Consider the following 14,583-nt stretch of genomic DNA (forward strand, 5'->3'; position numbering starts at 1 on the left):
TTTTTCTTTATAATATATTACTTCTTTGATTATTCTGATTTTCAAAAGCAGGTCTAACACACAGTGCATTTTCCAGTAAGTGTTAAAAAGGAGGGAGTGTGTTCTCTCACACACTATGCTTCCATACTTATAAATCCATTATTATATATTTGGGAAAATGCATAGATAAAAGCTTTAATTGCAATTTTCACATTGAAAATGAGCACTAGTATCTCTTCATAAAAGAAACCACATCAGCTAGAATATTGTTGCTAGTGACTGTTGTTCAACTGGAATAAAAGACAGCATTTCTGAAAATGCAGAAAAAAAGAAGTGCAAATTTAGGGCCAGGTTCGATGGGGCTTTGAACAACCTGTTCTAGTGGACAATGTCCCTGACCTTGGCAGGAGGGTTAGAACTAGATGATCTCTGACGTCCCCTCCAAACCAAAGCATTCTATGATTCTATGAAAAGTAGCTCAATATATTACTTTAAACATTACGTTATGTTGGGGTTTTAGTTTAGTCTTAGTTTTTTTTCCTGTTAAAGGAATTTTCTCCCATATGCATGTTGCTAGGGGACAAATAGCTGTACTTAAGAAAGACAAAAAGGGGAGTGGGGCGGGCCTGGCTACTCCTTTGTCTACACCTGGGTGTGGGGGCAGTTCGCTCTGAGCGTCCGGAGAGAGAAGCTGCAGAGAAAGGAGCTGCTGCTTCTTTCTTTTTGGCCGTTCTTTCTTCCTGCTGGAAACAACACCGGGACCCCAAAAGCCGCTTTCCCTGCCCTGCTGGAGACCGGGCTGTGGCTGCCCTGCCCCGCTGCTGCTTCGAGCTTTCGCTACGCTGTAGCCCTGCTCGCCCTGCCTGCCTGGGCCTCCGTGGGGTTCTCCCATCTGGATACATCTCGCCTGCCACCCGGGATTTGCGTCCGTCCCTGCCGTTCCAGCCTGCCGTTTCAGCCTGCTGTTCCTGAGAGCCCGGGATCAGCTGCCCAGGGGTTTGTGAAGCCTTTGTTCCATCCCTTCCCGGGATCCCAGGGCACCGGTGCCGCGTGCTCCCCGAGCTCGCTCCGGAGCGCCCCCTGCAGCCGCGGGGGAACCATCGCACCTGCCCTGCTCACCGGGAGCCGCCAGCGCCCCTGCCGGCTGCGAGCGGAACTGCACCCGAGGGGAAAGGGCCCGACAGCCGAGAAGGCTGGCACTGGGTCTGTGATTGCTGTTACTGCCAGAGTTGTTGTTGTTTTTGTTTGACTGGTTATATACATATATATATATATAGTAAAGAACTGTTATTCCTATTTCCCACATCTTCGCCTAAAGGCTCTTGATTTCAAAATATAATAACTTGGAGGGAAAAGGGGTTATATCTGCCACTTCAAGGGGGGCCTCTGCCTTCCTTAGCAGACACCTGTCTTTCAAAACCGAGACACGTTAATAGATTAATCTACAGGTTTTAATCTACAGGTAGCATATATACAATATGTATGTGTACAATAATGTTTAGCTGGATAATTTTATCTGACATTTGAAGAAAATAATTCAGTCATAGCTGTGTTCTACAATGAGTACTTGAAAGGGAGTCACACACACACACAAACACAGACATTCCCCGCCTGTAAGCCCACCTCACCAGAGGATACAAGATGTCTCTATTGAAAAACTGATTCAAGACTGAAGAGAAGAAAGATTTAACAGAATTATCAGGGAGCTACTTAAATAAAAGAGAAGCTTCGTTTAAACAATTGGAAGCTGGGACATAATGGCATTATCACAATGCCGAGTATTAATTATTATGTTTGCTCTTTCCGGCCTGTCACAATGATGAACAATAATGATTGCGCAATGTGAGATATTCACCATTTAGCTAATTCACTCAGTCTAGGCAGGGGATCAAAGATGTTTCTATACTGTCTATTCCTTAACAGCAGCCCTTTTTGGTTCCCCGTGTAACTGAAAGAAACCCTAAAATTCGTGTGACCTGTGCATATCTTGCCTGTCATATCCCAGAGCCTAAAAGCCAGCAGCAGGAACACAAAAGCCACAACTCTTAACTTCAGTCTTTCCAGGGCAGATGGCAGTCTGAATAGGCAGAGTAGAGATCAAGGACTTCAGTTTCCTCTCTCTCAGACCTCCAGAAGACAGAAAAATCAGGGGAAAAAAAACCCACCCAAGTTTCATGGGCATCTGGGGCTGTATGCACGCCGTGAGCTTTGTCAAGTGTCCTCCCTGGAACCAGTGGGTTGAGCTGAACAGACCCCCAATATTTACCCATTTCCTATCAACACAATTCCCTGTGGTTTCCCCATTATCACTTTGCTCATCAGTGAATGTATGATGCTTGCTGTTTGCTGCCCAGCACACTGCATTTCTTTTTGCAGATGGGTGAATAACCATTCATATCTCTGACTAGAGTCTTTCTTTTGCTAGAGATATGCAACTGGATTTGTGTGAGGCAGCTGCTCAGTATTTGTGTGCCAGTCTGAGTGGTCCAGTATGTCATGGTGGACAGATGACGTCAGTTCTGGAGCAGGCAGCCCAGGAACTGGGCCACTGCTTAGTGCTATGAATGCTGATGAAATAGCTTTCCCAAGATTTGTTTCTTCTCTCAGAACAATATGATCTTGCAATATATGGGCTCAGTTTGATTTTCTTTTCTACAAGTCTTTCAGGCTTTGCCCATTGCCTGAGCACTCCGCACTCCTTCAGTGTATTCTCTAGAAATTTTGATATAAGCATTGCAGTGTGTCTGGTAATGCAAAATTAGGTATTTTAGCAGGCATACTGCCAGGTCAGAAATGTGTTCTCATCCACATGCCAGTGCAGAAATCCCATTCATGATTAATATTTCTTCCTGAAAGACCCTTATCGTCCATCCTCCCCACCATAAAAAAGCACAAGCCAAAACAAACAAAAACCCACGCAAAACACAGCAAACCACTCCAATCCATTGTGACTCAAAACTGATGCCAAATAATATTATCTCCTCCTTACTTTTCAATACAGAGAGCCATGTGCTGATCACTGTATATTTTTTATTTCCCAGGGTTTACTATTTCTCATAGCATTATTTCATGCCTCTTTTTGCTCTTTATCTGTGCTTTGGTTGACATTGCTAATGTGTGAGCAGCAAAATAAAACATATAGGGCAACTCTTTGAAACAAACAAAAAAAATCTCTGTTCCAATGAGACTGGCTTTCTTGCAAGCAGACAAACAAGACTGGAAGTGAAATAAAGAAAGGAAAAAACCATAAAGATGTAACACTGCTAATGAAAGAAGTGCAGCATGATACAGTAAAAAGGAACAGGCATCAAATATGCAGCAGGATTGTTTATTACAAGTTACTATTTTACAGTCAGTAGATAGATATTTCTGTTTTGGACACCTGCATAGAATTATGTCCACAGCTGCACTTTACTGATCATACTGTCTGTTATAAACATATATTATAGTATTGGCTTCTCGCAAAGTATTAAGGTAGATATTATATAATGTTAGAAATGCTTTTTGCTGTGTGGAGGTAGTTTTCTCTCGTTTTAGCAAGAATGTTAGCAAGTGTGAGCAAGTAAGATAACCTCCAAGCGAGCAGAGGATGAGGCCCAAGGAGCTGCTAATCAACACTTTGTCCGGGGAACAAAAGGGCCCAAAGGCTGCTCCGCTGGAGAACGGGCGGCCAGGAGGGTCCGAGAGCCCTTATCACCGCTCTGCCCGGGGGGCAAAGAGGCCAAAGCTGCAATCAGCCCTGACTGTCTGGAGAATTAAGAGATCCACCCTACCATCGACTCTTACCTAGCGGGCCCAACCCCAAGAATTAAAAGAAATAAAACCACAAGGCAGAAGACTACGCATGCTCTAAAAAGGCGGAACCAAGGAGTGGCCATGCAGAACAGCTCCAGGAAAAGTTTTAATATGAATAGAGAACAGGCAGTAAAAATGGTATAAAAAGGACTCACCTCGGGCATCAGGTGTGCTCTTGGCAGAGCGCCAAGGCACCCGGCCGTTATCCCTTTGCTTTATTTTATGTGTCTCTTACTGTCTTTATATTAAACTCTTTAAATTCTAACAGGAGAGTGAACCGCGTTTTTCACACTGTGTGAAATTGTTTCTCTTCCTTGAGCAAAAGGCAAACAAAAGGTTACAGGGATGAACTTGTTTGTAAAGTAACCTGCATCACTGAATGCAGAAAATTTCCACACATGTATCTGAGATGTCAGTTTATACCCTTGGTCTGTCTGGCAAATATAAATATACATGTCCATATATCTGCATAATTTAAAATACTCTAGCTCTCTTGAGAAGGTAGCATGTACAAACGTGTGTGTGCACGCAGGTGTGTGTGTTCCAGAACAAGAGAAAAGCTGTTACCCTCTCAAGATACCTACAGAATTTCAAATACACACACATACACTATATGAGCTATCTGTATAAATGACAAACAGTGAGTGAAGCATCCTGTTAATGTTATTAAAACCGAAAATTAATTATAAGACTGGCACAACTGACATTTCTCTTCATGAATAATTTTACTTTACTGAAACAGAACATAGGCAGGCCACTTAATTTTTAACAGGGCATAAAGTTCAGAAGGCTGTTTAATCTATTCATAGCCATCAAAATGGAATATCAAAACTGCATTTAAAGGAGCCACCCCAGAAAGTTTCTATGTGTTTTTGTGCCATTTCTCCCTCCTCCCTGTCCCAAAGTCAATGAGAAGTCATATTTTAATAAATCTGTGTCAATATGCATTATTGAAGCCTTACATTTACACTGATGAACACACAGAGAACTATCCTTAGACCCTGAAAACCACACTTCAGCATGAAGCAGGTGTTTTGGCCATGCTACAATAAATTCATAAAAAGAATTTTCTTAATGCAAATGCTGCCATAAGCACAGCACATTACTTTGGAACAAGCTGTCTTTGGAGGTATACCAGGGGAAGGAAGGGAGATCCCACTGCACTCAGTGCTTCTCCATTCCAGGGTTATAAAATGCTTTTAACTTGCCTGTCAGATGACAGTTGGGCAAAGCCATCATGTAAGAATGTTTCATTAATCCTGTCCTGGGTTGCAGTGTATTCCATTACCATCCTCATGAGCTGTTGAAACCAGGTGGGGCAGTGTTTCCTTGCCTCCTCCCTCCGGACTATCTTCTGTTAATGAGCCCATACACCTTGCCTCATGACTCATCATCCCATGGTGAGATGCTCCACCCAGAAGGAGGAACCAAGCATTCCATCCTGGATAGAATCTGAGATTCTGAACACCACAGACACCTTTTCCACAGGATTCCCAGAGGACAAGAGCTGCATAGCCACCACTGGCCTTTCAGATGAAGAGCAGCCCCTTTCTACAGCATCACCGCTTCAACAGAACCTCATCCACCGCTTCAGGAGGACTGCAGCCACCATTCAACCGGACTGCTACCACCACCCTGACTAACGGGGTGTCAGGTTGTATCCTGACTCTGTCAGTTTGAACCAGTGTTTTCTGCCTTTATTTTAATTTCCCTATTAAATTGTTATTCTGACTTGGTGCCTCCCACTGGTTTGTTTTCAAACTAGTACAAATCCTCAAGAAACAAATGAAACTAAATTTACTGGAAACTTACTTCACTTGGATTTTTGTGGGATTTATCAATATGCAATATTATTACTTCACTTTTACATCACCTGCACACCAGTCATTTTCAGTTCCTACTTGCTCTTTCCAAGTCTTGTAAGCGCTGTTTCTCTAGTTCCCCATCCAAGAAAGCATCCTTCTTCAGATGACTACCAGAGCACACATGTTTAAGTTCCACTGAAAGTAGATTTATGTTTAAGTGTGATCCTATTGTCCTTAAGAGGATACTTTATATTCTAGGATATGATTTGGCTAAATACAACAAGCAAAACAGAAGTGTGATGCTTGAGAAAGCATTTTGGTGAGCTTCCAGGGACTTACCTGCCAGCTGCCAAGCTGGCTTACAGCTCTAGGCTCAATCTATTCACCCATCCATCACCAAAGGGTCTGAATGACTGATAACAAAAACAGATGATTCATCGTTGGTATGCTTTTTGTTCTCTTTGTCCTATGGAAGACATGGCATTTTAAGATTAAGGTTGATATTTCAGGCTAAGAAAAACTTAGAATATAAAGAGGGCAGTTTTTATATTGCTGGATAGATACTTTTTCCTAATTTTTGGAAGACAAGAGAGGGCCAGAAATGAAATTTTTCATTGTTAGTTGATCTTTAAATGAGCAGGTACCCATGCCTATCATCTTGAGCATAAATACTGTCAGAAGATGCTCTCCCTTTTGGTCTTTTTAGACTGATCTGACTAGTAAGATAATATTTAATTTCCATTCACTTAACAAGTGTTATTCAAGGTGTTGACCTTGAATATAATAGCACAAACATCAAGGACTTATCTCAGAGACCTATTAGAAGGAAAACACAACTTTTGGTCTGCCATGGTGATGGCAGAGAAGAAAGGAGAAATACACTAGAATCTTTAAAAGCACAGAGAGCACTTCCACCTAACAACTTTGCCCAAGTGATACAAATAAAATGAGGAATTAACACAAAAAAAAAGCTCTTCTCTTTAACATTTATGTACTTGCTAGCTTCATTGTTAGTGTATCAGATTACTGTAGAAAAAGCTATGACTATTCGGGTAAGCTGGATACCTAATTATGAATACAGAATCATAGACTGGAACAGTTTTGGTTGGAATGTACCTTTAAAGGTCATCTAGTCAAACCCTCCTGTAATGAGCAGAGACATAGAGAAGTCACAGAGAAAATGATCTGAGTGTGAGATATTTGCAACATGAATTTAGCAAAGTGGGATAGGTGAGGAGGGAAACACGGCTGAGATACCATTACCTTTTAGGCTGTGGTGAGAGTCAAACTAAGGTATTTTGCACAGTCACAATGTTCACAATCTATACAGAATTTTGAACAACTGGACAGTTTCTCACAGGAACAGTGAGATAGTCACCAAAAAAAATATTCATGAGCTGAATAAATCTCCTTTAGAGAAAGGTTTTAAAGAGCTCAATCTGTTTGGTTTGTCAGAGAATGAGAGGCAACTTGATTATAGGAATAAGCATCAGGTACAAAAGTGCTCTTTGATTCAGTGGACACAGTAAAATGTCTGTAATATACTGAAAGCAAATCCAAGTACTACAGCATTCCACTGAATATATGTATTACAATACAGTTTTAGTCATACAAAAACTCATCATTTTCTTCCACAGGAAGCTTCACTGAATTCGCAGTATAGTCAGCAGTTATTTAGTGAATTCTTTGTTTTATTCTCATTGTCTAATTTGTGGCCCTGCAATTCACTCATTGTACCATTTGAACCTAGCACCAAACACAGCACTGTTTATTTTTTTGACTTTCATTTAGCCGTCACTTTAACAGCATAGAAGTGTAATTCAGTGAACTGAAAAAGATACAGGAAGATAAAAGCCCTCATTACACACACATTATACAACATTCCACCTGGTGATTCAAACACTACTCAAAATTTCTGCTTAAAGTGTTTATAAAATTCTAGCTAAATAAACTGAATATTTTCAATAGTGGTAGAAGCACTGGTAAGCCTTTTAAAGCTTTTTTGAGAGTTGTAGGAATTGTTGAGAGTGGAAAGCCAGTATCATCTTGAGATTTGAGCATGTTTGTTTTCAACAGAGAATACTCCTGTGGAAATACTCCAGGTCCCCCATCATGTATTGGGAGGCAAATCGCACCTACAGGTCCTTGGTAAACACCTGCAGTGTAGCTCCTCAGCGGTCAAGCCATACTTTCACATAAAGCTATTCCACAGCAGAAGCTTCAAGGTCAGATGCTTTTTCAGGCAAACTCTGATCAGGTCACTGCTTGTGAGTCACCAAGGGGGGAATATTTTCTTTCTGTTCACAGGAGAACATCTCCTGCCTGACTACAGACTGGCTATCCATCTGAAATGGGAGTTTTCTTTCTTTGCCATGTACTGCCTGCCAAGACGAGTTCCCCTGCCTGGAACAACACCTGCCCTGAAACTATTATGGGAAGGTTTGGGTTTCCTGACCAAACCTTCAGCCATGGATATTACCAACAAAGCCTTGAAGGCTTACAAAAGGGAGTCTAAAAGAAGACTTCAGCCCTCAGCTGGGCCATCCACTGGGGGGAACTGATGCACACTGTCTAATATCAGATTTTCTGGGCTGGGTGTCCACCAGCCTGTCCGAGTCCCATCTCAACCTGACTCCTCACACCAGTCCCAGGTAACTCTCCCACCATGCCCGTTGACTCCAGGGCTGTGTCTGCATCATGGGCTGCACATCAGCCCCACCTTCTTCCTCACTACAGCCCCATACACCTTCAGGTTTCCTTACAGTTATTCTCAAATCCAGATTGTCACACCCCTTTCTTTCTATGAGGCTGCCTTTCCACAGATAAGTTGGGCAATTCCTACTTGAAGTAGGAAAGCTGAGAGATAAGACAGTCTGCCCCCATTCCTTTATCCAATTTCTGAACTACCACCAATGGTATTAATCTTTATAGATGCTACTTTCAAAATGCAATATATATCTACAAAACACTTGTGACCCTGAGTCTTTCAGAGAACTACAGCTTTGTAACACTTAGGCTAAATTTCTTGGAAATGGCAAGAGATATCAGAACCTAAATGGATTTGAAGTCTCTGCTCAATGCTTTAGTGATGCTGGAACACCTCAGGTTTTCATGCTATCTAAACTAAACTTAAATTCCTGCTGCGTTATTTCAACTTCTACTGAATGTTTGTGTCCGCTCATTGATGGTGAAAAAGATAATATAGGAAAAGGAGAGGTATGTTGAATTACGACATTTATTATGCCTAAAATGCTGTGCTGCATCATCTCTGCAGGAAAAAATCATCTGAATGAAATATGCAGGATTTGGTTTTAAAAATTGTAGCGCTGTAGTAGGTTAAAAGCTGCACATCTTGTACTTCTTTATTTGTCTTTGCAAATGAATTTCAAACTTAAGGCACATTTTGAAGAGTCCTGAGCTCTTTGCAGCGTATCACAGCACTTTCACACTTGCACGTTTTGTTTTTACTAAAAGGTCACAATTATCTTATGTTACAGTGTGAAACCTGAGGTGCACACCTGGCCATACTATATTACTGTCAGAACAGTAGTTCATATTGGACAGGGAGTGCTTCAGCACACAATGTGTGCAAAGGCCACAGGAGAATTTCCTGAGCTTTTCTCTCCAACGATCCCTAGTACTCCTTAGCAACCTTGCTGGAAGGACTGAATCACAGCCTCCAGGCAGCAAGTGATAAGTGTCCCTGCATACTTGAAAGAGTTGCTGGCTACAGCAAGCACATGTACATCTCCAGAAAAAAACACTTAACAGCAAGTCATCTAACTAGGAAATAAATAAAAAATGTTAGGACTGAACACAGCAAGAGGATTAGTGGCAAGCAGGCTCCTGCAGTGGTCTTATATCAAAGCACAGCTTTAGATGATGCTTTCAAGAAAATTTGACAACAGGCTCCCTATAAACCTAGTCTGGACTGAGGAGCACCACGAAGGTCTGAAATGACAGTCTGAGGGACTGTGGTCTAATTGCTAGAACTGATGACCACTAGAAGCCCTTATACATGGCAGGCTATGTTATGGGGTGTATTATCTCTGCTGAACTATTGCAGTCTTTCCTGGTACTGCCTTAACTACTACATTTTTTCCTCTGATAAACTTCATCCAGTGGAGTTGCAATTGTTCCACAAGGAACAATTTCAAGAATGAAATGTCACAAGGCAGCATAACCATAAATATTTTGCTTATCCCCTTCATTTTTAAGGCAAGACAGTGAGTTCTGATGCTTCTTATTCTCTGCCATGCAGTTAAGGGGATAGAAGTGTCCTTTACTAGGAACAGCTGACCTTCTATTTCCTGCTAGTGCATTCAATTTCAGATAGCCCACAGTGTGGTCTTGAAATGCTATTTTCCATCATGCTAAACTAATCTGAGGTCTACATTTTACACATTTTATGAACCCAAGAGTTTGCTTTCCAGTGTTGCATGAAAAACAGAGGTCATTCAGAAGGTTGTAACTCAACAAAACTGTTTTGACACTTTTGAAAGAAGAGAAGGACAAGCACTGGTAAATACTGGGAAAAACACTGCAATCAACATATCTAAGAAATTCCACTTTTTTTTTGGTGACTGCTGTTTTTAAAAAAAACTAGATCTGAATTCCACTCCACATATTGTTATATTACTAATTTAAATGTTAAATTAGTTAAACTTGATCAACACTCACTTAAAACTTCGTTTTATTTACATGTCTCTTGCAAGAGAAGCCTGTCTCCATTTTCTTTCCTACTTGTATTCATAATTGCTGAAGAGCTGTATCTTCCCTTTCCACTGTTTTCACATCATTTGCTTAATGGTATTGGTAGCTCCACTTTTAACTTAACATTTCATATATATGTTCTTCATATGTACTTCTCAAACTTCTTCCAGTCAATGCTTAGCCTTTGAGTTCTGATACCCTGATATTACCTTATGTATAGCTTTTTAAACCTCAAATAATCTGATATTTAGATTACGTATTACTTAAAATGTCAGTTCTTGTCCAGCTACTCAATAACAATGTCCTCAATCACAGTGTCCTCTTCTCACGTACTATTTCCCTTTTTCCTCTTGTTCACAGCTGGGAAGATTCCCATCTTGAACGTGCTGGCTGCATACACGCCACAGCACAATTTTGCTTTGGCCCAGGATCTCGTTTATTTCCGAAATCATTCAGCAATGAACTACAATGACTGCTCCCTAGGACCTCATCATGCGGGGTCAGCCTTCTGTTATCATCGGGAAGTTGCTTTGAATTTTAAACTTCTGCAGAAATCCATGTCTATTCACACAGCCACCACCATTCGGATGTTATCGATTACAGTCACCACAAAGCATTGTTCAGGCTAATGACCTGCTAATGACCTTCCCATCCACTCTCTGACAGTATCTCAGTAGGTGAAGACGGCTTATTCTTGCCTAACCTTGGCTGCCCGAGATAAGCAAACGTTTATCACCTCTCTACCATCTTAGCTTTCTGACTGACAGCTACAGACTCATTTTACCTAAAACCTTTCGGTACACTTACTCCTAAAAACAACCAGTAATTGTCTTGTTTACTCTACAACACCAATCCTTTAGATTTTTTTTTTTAAACTAAGTAGCGCATTTTACGGCTATCACCCCATTTATCAGTACTTTATAAAGCTGAAGAAACGAAACTTTGTAACCCCAAAATTTCCAGGGGGTCATATATTTTATAACAACAACAACAACGAAATATTGTTATCAAGGGGTAACCTTAAGGGACGAGGAGCAGCGCTGTCCCCGGCGGAGAGGGGCGAGCCAAGCCCACCGGTTGGCCACCCGGGGCGCGGAGCCCGCCCGTGCCGTCCCCTCCCGCCGCCGCCGCCCCGGCAGGCGGGGGGTACGCGGGGGCAGCCGCCCCGTCCCGGTGCCCGCGGCCGCGGCGCCGGGGCGAAGTCGCGAAGGGGCCGCCCAGGGCGCACCTGCGGCACCCCTCCTGCACCCCTCCCCGCTGCCTATCGGCTGCCACAGGCAGCGGACGGACGGACGGACGGCTCCCCTTTCCCCGCGGCCGCCGCCCGGCCCGCGGGGAGCTCCTGTCCCTCCCGCAGCCGTCCCCCGGCGGCAGCACCCCCTGGCCGGGGGCGGGCGGCGGCCGCCGCGCATCTCCTCACTCCGTACCTGTCGCGGTGTCCTCGGGAGAGGCAGCCGCGTCCCCCCGCAGCCCCGGCGCGGCAGCGGGCGGCCGGCTTTGTTACTACTCGGAAGAGCCGCGGCTCAGCGCCGTCGCTATAGAAACTGGCTGCGCCTCGAAGAGACACCGGCGAGTGGCGGGAGGGAGGCGGGAGCCGGGCGGAGGTGTGGGGTGAGGAGCGAGCCGTTCATTCAGGAATATCCTGGCCTTTTCCTCCTCCTCCGCCTGCAGCCAGCCCCCGGCACCGCCCAGCCCGGCCGGAGGTTGGGAGAGCGCCTCGCCGCCCTCACCTCGACTGCATCGTCGAGCCAGGATGTGGTCCCTCGGCTCGGAGCATCCCCGTCCCAGACTGGCCGCCTCCTCAGGGAGACTTGTCCCCAAAACACACACAGAGGTACACTCACTCTCCGAGAACGGACCGCAGGGCAGCAGGGACCCAGGGAGCACCCATGACATGAAATAACCATGGGAGTTGATCTGCACTCTAGTTTCTGCCCTCCTGCCTTTGCAGCCCGTTTGGTCCCTGAGCATCACCATAAAAACCCCATAAAGCCGGGACAAAACTTTTTTAGCAGTAGTTTTTCATTTTTTGAAAGTGGTTTAGCTCCACATCTTCAGGTGATGAACTGCTTTTGTGTGGGAACTTGCTGCTGGGATCCCTCTTGACGGCAGCTCATGGTCCAAGGGTGCCACGGGGTTTTTGACTTCTGCAGGACGTTTAGTATGATGCAGCAGGCCCTAAGGGTTGAGGAGGTGTAGGGCTCATCCTGTGTGCTGTAAACGGGAAGGGAAGCATGGGTGATCGGAAGGAAGAGGAGGGAAAGGCTGAGAATGGATTAGGGTAAAGCAGCCAGATGTGTGGGAGATATCAGTATCCTGACACATTTGAGATTTGGGGTTATCCTGAGTCTGTGGAGTGGTATGTTTTCGTACAGCAACAGCCTATGGTGTGTAAGGGACACCCATCTTCACATCCTTCTCCCTGCTTGACACGACTGACAAAAGCTGAGGCAGTTCCTCCGTTCTTCTTCCTTTTCTCCTCTTGCACTGAAGGCTCAGTGGTATCGGCTTGTTGGATCTATCCTCTTCTAATTTCTCTGCCTGAAACATTCTTATTCTCTCAATAGTAGTAAAATTGATAAAACATCCTTCGAAGTGCAAGATGGATCTCCCCTCTTCTCTTTCTCTGGTTTATATTGATTAAATTGGACTTTCCAAGTTCGCCACACAGAAGAAACCTAACATGCAAGGAGCAACTTGGAGGCAGCATTATCCATCTCAGCTACTGCCAAGCTACAGGGGATGACTATTAAGTATCCGCACTGCAAGTCACTGTGAGCTGATGAATCTGTGCCAAGAGCTGCTGGCACACTGCAGAAAATACTCCTTAGGAAGAGTTTGCCAAAGACAAAAAAGACCCCCACAGGAGGTCTTCACAAAGCAGCCCAGCTTACAGCAGAGCTGCTGGCAGATCATCACACACCCAAATGACAATGGCGACACAAATGAGGGAGACAGAACGTTGGGTATGAAAGATGGGGGATCACCACATATTTACCTACCTAATTTTCATGCTAAAAACCAATTCAAGAGTTAAAAAGAGAAAAAAATATATAAATCCAGTCAGAGCATAGCAGAGCTTATTTTTTTGTTTGTTTGTTCTACTTTATAGTGAATTTGCTTGCTCTGAGGAGGAAAGAGTAACATTAGAGAAGTGAAAGACCTGCAGCATCCTAGATCTCATAGCATAGGAGAGATTCTGCCTATTTTTCCCAATATAAAAGAAGGCTCACATCCTTTTAACCAAATGGAGTATCAATATTTGTAACAGATATAATGTAAAAAAAAAAACCCAAAAACTCCCCAAGAGCTGGAAAGCAATTCATGTTCTAAAATCTTTTGGAAGAGTAAGAATGCTTTTTAACTTAAGATTCATTTAGAAAAGAAAGCTGAGCAGTGAGAACATTGCTCAAAGAAATGGTCATTGTTTTGACCAAGAAAGCAATGCTGTTGCTATAATGCCTATTCATTTTTCTTATAAAATAAATTTCTCCACCACTTTCTCCCAGGTGGAAACACAGGAATGGACAGAAAAATGATAGGAAAGGCATACTTACTATCTGGTCTTCACTGATACAAAGCACCTGAGTACTGATAAAATTTCATGTGTTCCTGGGGCTTTTAATCTTCAATGCAATTTTACATACAGGCTTCTAAACATTTCCCTCTTCAGGCTGAAGGTAAAGAATAGCATTTCCAGAAGGGACAGTTGAGACAATTGGGTGATATCTTAAAGGACTTGCAGGAAAACTCAGTTGGACATATCTTAGCATTGTGCAGATGTCTATGCCTTCTAGATTACTTTCCCTATCAAGGTTACAATGATATTTTACTCACAGAGATGAGCCATTTTTGTAGATGGATATCATCTGTATCTTTAGGACAGAACTTTAGCCTGTTCACTGTTCTAGTGCTTGTAAAGTGTTTCACTGTTGGTTTTTTGTGCCTTTTTTTTTTTTAATAACTCTGCTTGAAATTTTATTTGGCTTAATGTCATTTGGAACCTAACTTTTGCAATAGCATTTACAGCGTAGGGCACTTACTGCAAACATGCCAAGTTGTTGCTTGGACTGTTGGCAGTCACAATAATTCTATACTTATAGAGAGGGGAATGAAACAGACGAATATTAAACCCTTGCATTGCAGTAATAAATCAGTATTAAATCAGCAATTGCATTTTGTAGCATTTTAACACTAAGCTATCCTGCCTTTGCATTTTCACATTTTGTCCCTTTGTCTTCCAGTTTGGCTTAAGGACAATATGTTTAAAATCTACATCTGGAATGACTTC

The 14,583-nt window shown here is 43.0% G+C and overlaps 1 protein-coding gene across 3 annotated transcripts in view; it reads right to left on the minus strand.

Annotated features, from left to right (window-relative positions):
* RNF182 (ring finger protein 182) overlaps positions 1-11,895 on the minus strand; it is a 38,058-nt gene extending 26,163 nt beyond the window's left edge. For all 3 annotated transcript variants that reach the window (XM_039549841.1, XM_039549843.1, XM_039549842.1), the window contains exon 1: positions 11,720-11,895. The gene's annotated coding sequence lies outside the window, so the exon portion shown is untranslated. The remainder of the gene's footprint in view (positions 1-11,719) is intronic.
* Between the last annotated feature and the right edge of the window lie 2,688 nt (positions 11,896-14,583).

This window comes from Corvus cornix, chromosome 2, assembly GCF_000738735.6.
Source record: "Corvus cornix cornix isolate S_Up_H32 chromosome 2, ASM73873v5, whole genome shotgun sequence".
Taxonomy (NCBI): Eukaryota; Metazoa; Chordata; class Aves; order Passeriformes; family Corvidae; genus Corvus; species Corvus cornix.